The following is a 13,019-nucleotide window of genomic DNA, read 5'->3' on the forward strand; positions in this document are numbered from 1 at the left end:
TTTCCTGGGGTGCCTGAGGCATTTACTAAGCAATTAAAGACAGGACTCCAGAGCTGGAGCAGAAAGTCCAGTCCCCCAGCCAAAATTAATTCCACATCTTCCCCAAACACTCCATACCTGCTTTTCCACCCTGTCTCCTGACTCAGTGAAGAGTTTCACCATCTGTCCCATTGCCCAAGCCCATAACCTATGAGCAATCCATGCCTCTTTCTTTCTCTCAGCACCTAATCTTTCACAAATCTCTTTGATTCTACATGTAAAATAGTGCTAGATTCTGTACATCCCCCTCCATTCCCACTGTAACTTTGTAAGAAGAGGTCCCCATCATCTCTTTCCTAGACTAGTCTAATACTCTCCTTCCTAGTATCCCTCTAATCTGGTAGGGATGACTTCCATCCATTCTGCCCTTGACAGCCAGATCAGCTTCCAAAACACAAATCTATCTGATCCTCCACTAGTATGTACCTATATTACCATACAGTTGCTTAAGACTGAATAGGTAATGCATGTACCACTTGCTAAATATTAAATATCATCATAATAGCTGAATCCACCATTCTCTTCTTTAAAAACATTCTCTTATTTAAAATATATTGCCTTTAGCATATAGTCCAAACTCCTTAGCAATGCAAAGAAGGCAAGGTAATTTTCTGAAACATCAATTTTTGTTTTTTATCTACATTTCCACCTAATGCCTATTTCAAACTGGTAACCAAGCTTTGCTATTCCTTGCCTTGGGGATTCTGATGGAAAAAATTAGAAGCTGAAGTGTTTTATAAGTGTCTAAATCTTTTGAAGAAGTTACATTATGTTAGACCACCTGCAAGGTGAGGGGAGAGAGAGAAGTGATGAGGTCATAGGAAATAATAACAGGACATTGGAGGAAAACAAAGAAATTTATGAATAGTAGGGACCCAAACCCTACTCCTCAACAGTACAGGAGGAAGGTGGAGAGACCTCAGAAAAAAAGGCAGAATGATCCATCCGAGGAATCTAGATCCCAGATACTAGAGTTCTCACCTCAACAAAGATTCTCACGGGTTACTGGAAGCCACAACCTTCAGAAACAAAAGGGACCATGAAGACTGGAACAATGAGTTCTCAATGACAACCACTGTAATCACATGGCTAATACCTAAAGGGCTTCTCTACATTGGGAACACGGGAAGCTCCAAGAATAACAAAAGTGTTACCTTTCCCATGAACTCCTAAGACATCCTGTCATAGATCTTATTACACTCAATATAGTTACCATTTATTTGTCAGCCCAGAGGATGGCACACTTTTTTGGAAAGGGAAAGAGAGTAAATATTTAGCCCCAAATTGCAACCAGTGCCATCCATCACATCCACTCACCTCTGCTATTGCAGCACAAAAGAGCCAAAGATAACATGTAAATGAATGAGCACAGCAGTGTTCCAATATAACTTTACTTACAAAAACAAATGGTGGGGCAGATTTGGCTCAAGAGCCATAATTTGCCAACTCCCTAGTCCAGCTAAACTATAAGCTCAGGAAAGTCAAAGATTGTATTTTCCCTAAACCAGCAAAAATTTGAGAATTTATATCAACACCCCTGAAAAGTTGGACATCAGAATTTCGTGTGAATAAGACAAAATCTGTACTCTAATATAGCTTAGATTCTAGCACATGGGGAAAACAGTAAACAAAATAATATCTGACAGAAATCAGTTTTATTTATCAGTGAGGTTCTACTGTCCAGTGTAGTATTCAGTATCCAGGAAGTATCAAGCCTACCTTTGCTCAATGAACATGTCAGGTACTACCAAGTTTTCATCTAACCCTCAGCTCCCTTATTTCTAAGCATCTGGAGGCCTAAGCTGTTGAGACTTGAGAAAAAAAAGGGAAGTCCCAAGCTAGTCCTATGCTGCTGCTCAATCGCTCATCACCTGCCTCCAGCTCCAACCAGAAGCGGGTGAGGATGAGGAGCTGAGGAACGCCTTCGGTGTGGATGATTCTGCAAGGATACCGTGCCATCTGCTGAAGTGACAGGGACTGAAAAGCTCTTGTGGTAGGCTGAGTAATGGCTCCCCAAAGATGTTCACATCCTAATCTCCTGAATCTGTGAATGTGTTATCTTCTAGCACAAAAAGGACTTTGAAGCTGTGATTAAATTAAGGATTTTAAGATAGGGAGATTATCCTGGATTATCCAAGTCACGTAACATAATCGCAAAAGTCCTTATAAGAAGGATAAAGGACAGTCAGAGTAAGAGGCAGAGGTAGGAGAGGGAGAAGGAGATGGGGTCAGAGGTCAGGGGGAGATTTGAAGATACTACATTACTGGCCCTGAAGATGGAGAAAGGAGCTGTGAGCCAAGGAGCATAGGCAGTCCCTAGGAGCTGGAAAAGGCAAGGAAATTATTCTCCCCTAGAGCCTCTGGAAGACACATACCCTGCTGACATCTTGATTTTTAACCCTATAAGATAATTCAGATTTCTGACCTCCAGAACTGTAAGATAATAGATGTGTGTTGTTTTAAGCCACTAAGCCTGCAGTAATTTGCTAAAGCAGTCATGGGAAACTAACGCAGTACCTCACTCCAGAACTGGCCCAAATGAAGAGCCTTTGAGTCTTGACATTGATCACAGCACCAGCTTCAGGCTTGCAGACCCTTCCCAGATGCAGCCGTGCTGGGATCCTCAGGCACCATCCAGGAGGCTGCGCAAAGTGGGGCCAGCCCAGGATCATTATCCTCTCTGCTCCTTTCTTCCCCCAGTGAGCTTTCTCCAGCTGCTCCTCAAACCCAGTACGGTAGGATTCTCCTCTGCCACTCTCTTCTGCATCAACCTTGATTCACCCCAGGCCAGCAGGGCTTCCTGAGTCCTTGATGAGAAACCACTGTTGTTAAATACATCTCAGTTGTGCAGCTCCAGACACCCAGATGGCCTCGGGAACAGCTTCCAAGGGAAGTAACTGACCACCCAGGGCACATCGAACACACCTGTATCAATTCCAAACTTCAGGTACAAGGAAAAAGATGACTTAAGAAGGTGCTTATGGTGGGATCTTTCATTGGACAGGCCTCCTGATCAGAATGTACTGCCAAGAAAGATTCCCTATACATATAGCTCGACCTCTCACCCCCATCACTGAAATAACACTTTTTTCTTTAGTATAGGCCTCATTTTGAAGATCTATCGAAAGGAGATTGGAGTAGATGGTTTTTCTAAGGAATCATCTACTACACCGTGATCTGTGACCTAAACAGTCAGGTTAAGGGAGGGTTTCTCTTAATGGCTTTAAGCTGCTTTCCAGCATTCACTCCACAGCACTGAGGGCCCTCTGGCCTCCAGTTCTTCCCACGTAATCCTGAGAGACCTTTAGAATTTGTGGGTCTGGCTTAACCAGTAAGGCCAAACATTGTATAAAAATTGGATGATGGGGTGAGACACGGGACTCCTAATACATTCTCTTTAATTGATTTGGCTTTTATAAAGCTAAACCTGTACTTACTTTTGTATCATTTTAGATAGATTTATTTATTCCTCCTGTGTTGACTCTTTTACTGTATTTCATTGTCCTTGGTTTATTTTGGCTTTTTCTAATTATTTATAGTGCTTTCTTATCTCCATTCTTCTTAAGGCTTTATCATGATTCAGTTTTACTTGTTTTATCATGTTTTTAATCTAATTTTTTTATTTTCTAGCCAATTTATATGGTGTTGTATCGTTTCTGGTTATCTAAATTACATAATTGGAAAGTACAAAGAGATAATCTGCAGGAATAACTCATAGTCCAAGCAAGAGAAGTGAAATATTTTCTTTTCCAGGGACCTACCAATTTGTTCTCTGGGTAATTTCTAGTTGTTAGTAAGAATTACTAGCAGTCTGCTGTGGGTCTTGGAACTATAACAAGTACAATAGAGTCTCTCTGAGCACTAGGTGCTTACATCCCCCTGCTGGGGAGATGAGATGCTTGATTATGGTTAGAAAAAAGAGTAGTATGAGATAGGCGCTCTGGACATTTCCCCCATGTGTACTGCTGGGGAGCTGAAAGTCAGCAAAAAGCACTTCTGACCCTGACAGTCATGGAAGCCTTCTTGGGAGAAATGGGTCTTACTATTATTTTATTAAACATATTTACTGACCAACAAAATGTTTTTATTACAATATAATATAATATTGTTGACCTATAAAGCAGATCAATTTAAAAACTGGGTTTTTTAAAAATCCATTTTAAAGTTACAACATATGCCTGTGTACACTAAATAATTCTTAAAGCTTCTTTAAACTGATAATATAAACATTTAAAAATACCTGAGCAGAATATTCTCAGAACTTATATCTGGGCCTAATACCACATTACTGGTATGCTTCTGAATTTACATAATCTTTGGGTTTTTTAAAAATGTTTTCCATAAAACTCTGCAAACTTCAAAGTTTCACTTTACGGTTAATAAAATACAGCCCAAATATGCCCAAGGCACTCTATTTTCGGTGCTATCAAATATCTTTATTTGAAAAATATTTTATTACAGATTGAGCATTACTAATACAAAAATACAAAATCCAAAAAGCTCCAAAATTCAAAACTTTTTGAGTGCTGATGTGATGCCACAACTGGAAAATTCCACACCTGACCTCATGTGACAAGTCATGTGTCTCATGCAAAAAAATTATTTAAAACATTGTATAAAATTACCTTCAGGTTATATGGTATACATGAAATGTAAATGAATTTTATGTTTAGACATTGGTCCCATTCCTAAGATATCTCCTTAAGTATATGCAAATATTCCGAAATCAAAAAATTTGAAATCTGAAACATTTCTGGTCCCAAGCATTTCGGATAGGAGATACTCAACCTGTACAAGGTGTGATAGTTCATTTTAGGTGTCAATTTGTGTGGATTGAGGATTTCCTAGAGAACTAGTAAAGGGCTATTTCTGGGTGTGTCTGTGAGGGTGTTTCCAGAGGAGATTAGCATGTGAGTCCGTGGGCTGAGGGGAAGATCTGCCTTCAATGTGGGCAGGCACCATCTCATCAGCTGGGGACCTATATACAATAAAAAGACTATTTCCCTTCTCTGGAGCTGAGATACACTCCCTTTCTTCTATCCTTGGACATCAGAACTACAGACTCTCTGGCTTTTGGACTCCAGACTTCAGGACTTAAACCAGTGGTCCCCACCCCCTGCCAAGTTCTCAGGTGATCGGCCTCCGTGCGAAAGTTAAACCATCAGCTTCCCTGGTCATGAAGCCTTTGGACTTGAACTGAGCCACACTACTGGCATCCCAGCGTGGCCAGCTTGCAGGCAACTTGCTGTGGGACTTTTCAGCCTCCATAATGGTGTGACCCAATTCTCCTAATAAATCCCCTCTCATATATCTCTATAGGTAGATAGAGAGATATCCATCCTGTCGGATCTATCTCTCTGGAGAACACTGACTGATATGCAAAGCAACAATTATCAAAAAACTTGTTTCTACAATTAGTTTGAATGTGTCACAAAATTTAGATGCTACAAAATTGCAGTCCTTGTTTTCATTGCATTCTAGAACAGAATATAACCATACCTAATGAAAATTAGGAGCTTCATCAAAACAGTCTTCCCTAAATCAAGATATTTCTAAGCATCATTCAGTTCCTCTAGTGCTTTTGTCTTTTATATGGAGTATTTAGTCCTTGGAAAATCCTAAACTCCAATTTTTATCTCCCAGCATTGTAAGACTGCCAGCAGCTTGTCTTCTCTTCTCAGCCTCTTAGATGCAGCTTGCTCTTGCCTTCTCCACCTCGGTACTTGGCCACTTCAAATCAGCAAATGCTTCAAGGGGAAAAGCAATTCAGAATACTTACACTACCCAATGAGTTTCCTTTTTCTCTGGGATCTTGACTCCTCAAGGCCTGACTGCCTTGTAGCAATCTGATGCCTTAAAATTGATTTTTTAAACATTTTTCAACCTTCCTAGTGTTTTCTGTAGGAAGGTTAGTCTGTTGTGTGCTAGCCACCACGGTCTAGAAGAAATGGACCTAGACCTAGGATGAAAGCATGCATTATTGATCAGCAGAGATTAAAGGCTGGTAAAGTGCTTAAGCACAGACCTAGAGGCAGGAAAGTCCATAGTACTTACTCTTGTGCCTGTAGGAAAGGACGTTCTACTCAGGCTTATGTATATGGGTGTGAGCACTAAGACCCCTAGGTACCATGAGACGGGTTCATGACACAGCAAGATTTTTTTTTCAGCTGAAGGAAAAGACTCTTGGAAAAAAGAAAAAAGTCTGCAAAAAGGTTAGTTGGCACTGTTAGGACCAATCTCTCAATTAATCTTCACAATAACTCTGATTATTGCTCCCACCCAACAGATGAGAAACTTGAGATCCAAAATGATAAAACTACTTGCCTAGGGTAACATGGTTGGAAAGTGGTAGAACTGAAAAAAACCTGGATCTCCAGACTCCAGATCCAACATCATAGCTGGTGTACCTTTACAAAGGCAACAAGAATTTCAGGTACTAAAAACTGGATGGTCCTATTATCCTCTCTTTATTCAACAAGAATTACTGAACACCTATCATCTGTCAGTGGATAGTAAAGAGAAATACAAGGTGGCCTAGGACAAAAATCAAGGGAACATCAATATTTAGAGGCATGCAAGGAGCCAGGTACACATTTGTAGAATATCAAGTCCTCAACTGGACCAGGTTCAGAGGCAAAGTTAGTGGACAACTGGAAAAGCCAGAGAGTGAACCCTATCACAGGTTCAAGTCCTGCAGAGCTTTCATATATATGGTAAAGTGGTCACATATTTCCTTATCACATAGTGACTCAAATATGTTTGGAGTTCAGGGGAAGAAATACAGAAGCAAACAAATGATCCTTACGAGCTTAAAGCAGAGGTCTGCAAACTACAGCCCCTGGGCCAAATCCTGTTCACCTGTTTTTGTAAATGAATTTTTATTGGAACACAGCCATTATCATTCTTTTATAATGGCAGAGACAGTTAGTCGTGCCCACAAAACCCAAAATATTTACTAACAGACCTTTATGGGCAAAATTTGCCATCTCCTAGTTAAACCAGTTAAAGCCTTGCTATTTAGGAGGAAATAACATATCCCTTAAATGACTGCATCTACTTAACCTACATGACTCCCCAGCTCCCTTCTGGACACAAGTAGGTCAGATTTGATATGAAGATGAAGGAGGAAAAAGATATTATGGGCAAGGCCTGATGGGATGATTCAAGGGTAAGGCTCTGTGTAGCCAAGGACAATGGATCAAGAAGGGATATGTAGCTGAAGGCTTAAAAAATTCCAAAAGTAACAAAAATCTATTCAACTAACTCAAGAAGAATCCAGGTAAGAAAAAGAAGGAAAAGAAGAAAAGGCAGTCCAACCTGTCTCAAGAGGGAGGAACCAGGACTTAGAGCTTTAGAAACTGAGGTTATACATTCCTCCCCCCAGGATAGCACCGTCTCCTATTTGAGCTTCTCCCTCTTTGTCTGTCTCATCTTTTCTTCTGCTCCTCAACTTCCATCTCCTTCTCCACACCCATTTCCTTATTCTTTCTCTTCCCCTCTCTCTCTTCCCCTCTCCTATCTCCCTCCCTCTCTCCATACTAGTTTTTTCCTTTTTAGCAAAAACGTAGCAGGAAGCCACAGCTCTAGCTCTAACGTGCCAGCTACAAAGCTTGAAAGCAACTGCTATTTGTTTCCATCACAAATCCCAAATCCTGGAAGAAAAAGTTGGGTCAGTTTTACTTGGTGTGGATGTTCTCCCTTCCCCTGCTGTGCCCAGCCCCTGTGGGAAGCGTGCCCCAAGCTCCCCTGTCAGCTGGCTTCTGGTGAGTTCAGTCAATGGCAGCCACAACTGGGAGACAAAAAAAGCCAATGAAGGGAAAATCCAGGATATTTCCCCTTCCTGCTCTGCATGAGTGCCATCTCAGGTAGAGAATGTCCCTTCCCAATGGCTCCAGTTCCTGCTCTGGGCCTTCTATGGTTCCAGTTTCTTCTATGGTTTCAGACCCTGGGCTCAAGTAATTCCATATGCTCCTTTGGTCCCTTCCAGCCTAGGGGTAGTAAGGACTTTTTGCTATTGTTAATCTCTGGTTTGCCTGACTGCCCTCTTAGGCTTCAAGGTTTTTCCATCATTTGCTTTAATTCTTTATGTTTTAAATAATTAGAGTAGTTTCTGTTATCCTGATCAATCCTGACCATCAGCCCTGAGCTGGTCAGCTGGGATGACAGGAGAATGTTGCCTTCTTTCCAGTCTTTGACAAGAGCTATGGACAAGCAGGAAAATTGACCCTCCCCTGCTCCTAACTGGAAGAGGTGCAGAGGTAAAGGGGAGCTGAACCGTGGCAGGGGCTCTAGTTGAACAGCGAGGACACTTGGGGACATCTTCAGCCTCCAACTTTCTTCCAGCCACCTTGACCTTGGTCAGTCTAGAAAGGAGGGATTCAGAAGCTACTGGATATCAGGCTTTCCCAAGACTAACATTAATGTCCCACAATTCTACATCTGGCTGAGCTAGAAAACAAATCATTCTTTGTCAAATGCAAAGTTGTTGCTTTCTTAACAAAAGGGAAACAGGCAAACCCTGTGAATTGTCAGTTAACTCATAAATTTCAAGTATGAAACTTTATTTGGTGAAAATGTCAAATATTTGTGAGTTTATAGCTCATTAAATCAATGTATAGTATGTTGAAATTAATGGAGTTTTATTTGCAAAGTAAATGCACACTTTCCTCTAGTAATCCTCACAATAAAAATAAAGCCTGTCCCAAGTGCCTTTAGCTATGGAGTAATTGATATCAATCAGAAAAGCTCAACTCCACCCCCAGAAAGAGAGGTTAGCTACCTTCAGATTTGTCTGAGCTTATTTACTGCCTGTTTAGGCTCAAAATCCCACATTGGGAGAATTACCTGTGTTTTCAAGGTTTCCTTTAAAGGAACAAAGAATTTTTCACAGGACAGGCAGCACTTAAAGCTCATGAAATGGATAATAGATAAAGATGGCCATTCTGGCATTCAAAGGGAAAAGGCATTTAAAAAGTAAAAAGCATTCCTATAGTTGTCTAGGTGTAATGAACCATGGGGCACCCACCAAGTGACCCATTTTGGGGGCAATTTCTGAGCGAGAAAAGGCAGCATTGCTGAAGCGGTTAGAGATGGAGTGTATTCCACAACAAGAAAAGATTACAAAGCCCTTTGGATAGATTGGGATTTCACCTGGTGCCCCCAATTCACATTTTCATCTAGAAGAGGAAATCTGTAGATTCAAGTGTCTGATCCTTCAAGTGTGTTCTTTAGGCAGGGCCTCCATCTAGTGGTTTGTACTGGAAACTAACCCACAGATTTTATTAAACACACACTATTTCCTTTCACAAACTTTATGAAAATAGAAAAACAGAGCTCCTTTATATTGCTTAGCAGGGGGAAATTTCCTTCCTGTACCCTCTGAATGCTGTTCCTCTATTGCTAAGAACTGCAGAGTTCTTAACCTCTAGATTATCCCACACCCTCTCTATTCATGGAGGTCTCATAGCCAGTGTATCTCTTTGCACATAGAAGATAAATGTGATTTCTAATGACCAAAAGGAACAAAGCCATGTGTATGCATGATGTGTTGGATTGGATCGGGTTGGTTTGGGATGTGCCGAAAAAGAGCTCAGTTGTGGAATAGAGAAAACAATGACAATTGCTAAAGGTGGGGACACAGGATACACACCAATAAGAACAACAGGAGAATGGATTAATGTTAATTGAACAATGAGATAAAAGCAGATGCATAAACTTGCGAGAAGGGACAGCATGGCACCCCACAGGACCTGGAAGCAGCAGCGTGGGGCCAAAATAAGACAGATATCAGCCTGGACATACACAATCCCTGGTCCTCCACAGTGACCTCAGGTTTCCAGAACTCTCCTGCTCCTACCAGCATGTGACTTTAAACAAGTCTTTTTCCATCTAAGCTTCTGACATTATCACTATATCTTAAAGCTTCTTTGGTCACATAACTCCTTTGCAGGTTTAAGTGCTATGGATCCTCTTCTCCCACTTACATATTATTTTGTGTACAATTTTGGTGGTTTAAGGACATCCCCAAGATCCATCCCTGATCTCTAGGTTCACTCTTCCATAGAAAATAGGACTGACAATTTTTAGCACTAGAGTCGTTTTCCTCTTTCTTTAATATTTCTCTGCTTCCACTCAAATGTTTTCCAGTCCCTTCTGTGTGCTCTCACACATCAGTCAATGCTACTGCCTGTCTTCCCCATCATTGTTCATATTCCCTTGTGTTTTACATCACTCATTGGTGTCTTCTTTCTCCATCTGTGTGCATTCTTTATTAGACATGTCTCTTTTCAGCCACACTAAGCGAACAGTGTTTTTAAAAGAAATTTTTATGCACATCAAGAAAGAACCAGAAAACATGACCTGGGAAAGCAGATGAGTGATAGTGGGTAGGAAAGGAATTCTAAGCCATAACAGTGTAAAAATAAAAGAGAAGTACAGAAAAACACCAGATAAAGACATTTCTGTTTTAGGACAGCAGCTTTCAGCTTTTGTGAGTTTAAGGCACATTTTCAAATGCTAAAAATCTTGGTACCATACTTGAAGTGAATGTGCAGCAGAATTTTTCCCCCAAAGATAACTAAAACAACATCTGTCATTCCGTAGACTCTTATTAAGATATGACTTTGGTACTCCAGCCATTGAGAGGTAGGTCTATGTCCCCTCCCCTTGAATCTGAGTGGTCTGGCACTCACTAATAACCAATAGATTGCAGTAGAAGTAAATTTCAAAGCTAGGTTACGAAGGGTGAGGGTCCTTCTGCTTGTCCAATGGAACACCTGTGCTGGAGCTGTCTTAGTCCATTTTCTGCTGCTATAACAGTATACCATAGATTGGGTAATTGCTAAACAACAGATGTTTATTTCACTTATGGTTCTGGAGGCTGGGAAGTCTAAGAGCATGGCATCAGCATCTGTCAAGGGCTTTTATGCTGCATCATTCCATGGTGAAGGACTGAAGGGCATAAGAACATGCACAGGACAGAGAGAGAAAATTGGGCTGAATTCTTCCTTTTTATCAGGAGCCCGCTCCCAAGATCATAGCATTAATCCATTCATGAGGGCAGAGACCTCATGAACTAATCACCTCTTACAGGTCCCACCTCTTAATACCATCACAATGGCAATTAAACTTCAACATGATTTTTGGAGGGGACATGCACACCACAGCAGGGGCTTTCATTTACCATGTGAGCAGTTCAAGTGTTCTGAGGCTCCCATGCTGTGCGGAAGCCAAACTAGTTTATGTCAAGAGGCCATGTGGAGAAGCCCTGAGGTTGTATGAAGGAGAGAGGTAAAAGAGATATATGGCTGATCCTCCACTGCTCCAAATCCCTTCTGTTCCAGCTGCAGCTGACTGAAACCGTGTGAAACATTCCAGAACCATCCAGGAGAGCCTTTCCCCAAATCACTAACCCAAAGAAACCAAGAGGGATGATAAAATAATTGTTGTTTTAAACCACTAAGTGTTGGGGTAATTTGTCACACAGCAATAGATAATTGGAACAAAATGAAAGACTTAAAACAGTTCTAAGCAAATCAGGAATCGTTAGAATATAATCCCTAGTACAGAATCATTGTGTCTCACACTGACTATAAAATCATTGTCAATTTCTTCCATAGACTCCCCTCGGCAGGGTTGCCTTTTAGTTATACTCAAGCTCCAATAAACACTCTCTTTCTTTGACTCTGACTTGATATTATTATCCTATACCCTGCCCTGCAGTGCTTCTGTGATTAACTGAACTCAGTGTTTCATTTAACAGACACTAACATAATAGCAGAAGTATTCGGATCAAAATCTTGTGGCTCACCCAGCACCCAGATCTTGGTTTCTAAAATTACTCTCCAGTGAAAGATACCAGGGCTCCTGGGATAAATGGCTGATTCCAGAGCTGAGGCAGGGAAAATACAAGGTAAGCCAGAAGCATCTTTCAGTGCCAGAAAGTAAAGTACTGCTCAGAAAGCAAGAGGATGTCAAAGGCATATAGGAGTCACCTTTCCAGCCTCGGCCCTGGACCCTGCAGCTGCAGTGATGTTGAAGCCCAAGAAGAACTGGATTTCCATTTATGAACTCCTTTTTAAGGAGGGAGTGACGGTGGCCAAAAAAGATGTCCATATGCCTAAGCACCCAGAGCTGGCAGGAAAGAGTGTACCCAACCTTCACGTCATGAAGGCCACGCAGTCCCTCAAGTCTCAAGGCCACATGAAGGAACAGTTTGCCTGGAGACATTTGCACTGATACCTTACCAACTAGGTATCCAGTATCTCCGTGATTACCTCTACCTGCCCCCTGAGATTGTGCCTGCCACCCTGCACCACAGCCCCCCCCAGACTGGAGGGCTTCAGCCTAAAGGTCTGGAGGGTGAGCAACCTGCAAGACTCCCAAGAGGGGAAGCCAACAGAGACACTTACAGTCAGAGTGCTGTGCCTCCCTGGTGCTGACAAGAAAGCAAAGGCTGGGGCTGGGTCAGCAGCCGAATTCCAGTTTAGAGGTGAATTTGGTCATGGACGTGGTTAGCCACCTCAGTCATATCGGAGGGGATTATTTTGTGTTGAATAAACTTGTAGCCAGGGGGGAAAAAAAAAAAAAGGCGTATAGGAGTCAAGCTAAAAGAGCTCCCAAGGCCAAAGCTGAAACTATTTGAATAAAATAACATAGTATTAAATGATTGCCCAAAGTACAAATAAATTTTCCAACCCGTTTTATAGATAATAGTTGCATAACAATTATAGTTAATAACTATAATTGCTTCCATATATTACTGTGTGACAGGGCCGAACTTTGTATATATTAATTATTTTAATATATATTAATTATTTTAATCCTTACAGTACCCTACGAGGTAGATACTATTCTTATCACCATTTCACAGATAAGGAACAAAAGGCTTGTCATGTCAAGACACAAATAGGAAACGACACCATTTGTACACACATTGTAGACACTGGTAGGCATAAGAAACCACCTGTAAGAGCACTGGT

At 41.3% G+C, this 13,019-nt stretch overlaps 1 pseudogene; it reads left to right on the forward strand.

The window, feature by feature from the left end:
* Window positions 1-12,069: 12,069 nt before the first annotated feature.
* Window positions 12,070-12,555, forward strand: LOC134377159 (small ribosomal subunit protein eS10-like; annotated as a pseudogene).
* The last annotated feature ends 464 nt before the right edge of the window (window positions 12,556-13,019 follow it).

This window comes from Cynocephalus volans, chromosome 4, assembly GCF_027409185.1.
Source record: "Cynocephalus volans isolate mCynVol1 chromosome 4, mCynVol1.pri, whole genome shotgun sequence".
Taxonomy (NCBI): domain Eukaryota; kingdom Metazoa; phylum Chordata; class Mammalia; order Dermoptera; family Cynocephalidae; genus Cynocephalus; species Cynocephalus volans.